This window comes from Phalaenopsis equestris, unplaced genomic scaffold (assembly GCF_001263595.1).
Source record: "Phalaenopsis equestris unplaced genomic scaffold, ASM126359v1 Scaffold000534, whole genome shotgun sequence".
NCBI classification, from domain to species: Eukaryota; Viridiplantae; Streptophyta; class Magnoliopsida; order Asparagales; family Orchidaceae; genus Phalaenopsis; species Phalaenopsis equestris.
Genome location: NW_018164974.1, coordinates 303,880 through 307,005, shown reverse-complemented (window position 1 = coordinate 307,005; position 3,126 = coordinate 303,880).

Genomic DNA, 3,126 nt, shown 5'->3' with positions numbered 1-3,126 from the left:
GATTAAAGTATTGCTTTTCTAAAATCTTAGTTTGCAGTTCTAAACCACTCCGTGTGGGATCGATATCTAGGACTCCATTAGAGCCCTATATTACTTGAGTGATACGTATACTTGTGTTGATAAGTGTGACTTTACAATTATTGAATATTTATTACGTCCATATTTATCTTATATTTTAAGCATATAAAAAGTCGTTGTCAATTTTTTGGCGCCATTGTCGGGGAGTCAAATCATGATTAGAGTAACGGAAAAATTAGGATTATTAGAAAATTTTTACTTGAATTGCAACTTATTTTTATATTTAGTTAATTATATTACTGAGTACTGATTTTAAATTGTATGCGTAAATTTGTACCTGAAAATCTTATACCTTACGATTCGGAATTAGAACACACTGTTAGAAGGATTAGAAGATTAAGAAGAGAACCTAGAAATTCTAATACAATGTAAAATAACCTGAACAATCAAGGAATAGATAATGAAAACCAACCTAGACCCCTACGAGATTATGCAAATCCTAAAGCAGATGAAATTCACTTATCTATCCAAAATCCTGATGTAGCTGCTAATTCATTTGAGCTTAAACCTGGATTATAGATGCTGCAGCTGGTGGTTCTATAATGTCAAAACCTTTTGATGAGGCTTATTCATTAATAGAAGAGATGGTTACCAACAATTTTCAATGGCCCTCTGAACGGGTAAATCCTAAAAGTGTAGTTAGTATCTATGATTCTGATGCAATATCCATGTTAGCTTCGCAGATTGCTGCAATATCAAAAAAATTAGATCATTATGGGACGAATTATTCTCCAACACCTCCTATGATGGAAGAGAATTCATCTAGGTAATTTTTGGATGTTCAACCTTCATATGAGATTTTAAATGATATTAATAGACCCAACAACCCTTATTCAAACTATTATAACCCAGGTTGGAAGAATCATCCAAATTTTAACTGGAATAACAATTCTTCTACAAATCAACAATGGGCAAACAACCTAGTGAACACATTAGGAAATTCATCCAACCAAGGAAATGTTAACTACAGACATTCTTATCCTCCAGGATTTAACAGTAACACTCAAATTAAGGAGAAGAACTTGTCTATGGAAGAGCTGATATTAAACATGGGTCAACAATTGCAGAATCAAGGAAATCAATTACAAATTCAAGGAAATCAATTACAAAATCAAGGAACTGTTGTTAAGAACATTGAAAATCAATTGGGACATGTCGCTACTGCGCTTAGTAACCGAACATTAGGAACTTTTCCTAATACTGTGGAACCAAATCTTAAAGATCAAGGAAAAGAACAAATCAAAGCGATACAATTACGAAGTGAAAAAGAATTGGAAACAAGGGTGCAAAAAGAAACAGAAACTGAAAAAGAGAGAGTGAATAACGAAAAAGAGAAGGATCATGAATACCCAGATTTAGAGTATCCATTTACACCAATGAAAATTACTGTGGAAAAACCTCCACCACTGTTTCCTCAAAGATTGAAGCAACACAAATAGAATAAACAATTTTCCAAATTTTTAGAAATTCTTAAGAAGTGAACAGTGAATATTCCCTTCGTATAAGCTTTAGAGCAAATGCCCAATTATGTGAAATTTATGAAAGATATTCTGAACAAGAAAAGGAAGTTCACGGATAATGAAATTCTTGCACTTAGCGAAGAGTGTAGTGCAATTATTTAGAAAAAGCTTCCTGAAAAACAAAAAGATCTTGGCAGTTTCACTATACCATGTGCTATTGGTGAAAAATTTTATGGAAGAGCTTTATGTGAATTGGGAGCCAGCATTAATCTTATGCCTCTATCAATTTTCAAAATATTAGGATTAGGAGAAGTCTCACCTACTTCTGTAACTCTACAATTAGCGGATCGTTCAGTTACATATCCTAAGGGAGTTATAGAAGATGTGTTAGTAAAAGTGAATAAATTTATATTTCCTGTGGATTTCATTGTTTTAGATATGGAGGAAGATAAATGAAATACCTATTAATTTAGGAAGACCATTTTTAGCTACTGGAAAAACTATGATAGATGTTCAAAAAAGAGAATTAACTATGAGAGTTAATGATCAAGAAGTGACTTTTAACATTGCGAAATCTATAAAATTCCCTGTTGTTGAAGAGATAATGAACAATTTTCCAAGTTTTTAGAAATTCTTAAGAAGTTAATGGTAAATATTCCCTTCATAGAAGCTTTAAAGCAAATGCCTAATTATATCAAATTTATGAAAGATGTTCTGAACAAGAAAATGAAGTTCACTGATAACGAAACTGTTGCACTTAGCGAAGAGTGGAGTGCAATTATTCAGAAAAGCTTTCTAAGAAATTAAAAGTTCTAGGTAGTTTCACTATACCGTGTGCTATCGGTGAAAAATTTTATGGAAGAGCTTTATGTGATTTGAGAGTCAGCATTAATCTTATGCCTCTATCAATTTTCAAAATATTAGAATTAGGAGAAGTCTCACCTACTTCTGTAACTCTTCAGTTAGTGGATTTTTCAGTTACTTATCCTAATGAAGTAATACAAGATGTGTTAGTAAAAGTTGATAAAATTATCTTTCCTGTATTTTAGATATGGAGGAAAATAAAGAACTACCAATCATTTTAGGGAGACCATTTTTAGCTACTGGAAAAGCTATGATAGATGTTCAAAAAGGAGAATTAACTATGAGAGTTAACTATCAAGAAGTGACTTTTAACATTACAAAATCTAAGAAATACCCTGCTGTTAAAAGAGATGATGAATGTTTTCGCATGGAAATTAGTGAACATCTATTGAATGAACCTTTTAAAGAACATTTTGAAGAGAAAGAATAATTTCAAGATAGTGATGAAGTTATTTTGGACGAAATATGAAATGAAGAATTAGATTATGTTCAGGAAAGATTTGAGATGCTGGATATTACCGAAAATGCTGATAAAAATCTATTTTCGTCAATTATAAAACCACCTGAACTTGAGTTGAAAATACTGCCTAGCCACTTGAAGTATGTGTTTCTGGGAGACTCATCTACATTACCTGTTATTATATCTTTAGAATTAAATGATTTGCAAGAGCAAAGACTGTTAGATATATTGAAAAGATATAAGAAAGCTTTTGGTCGGACCTTA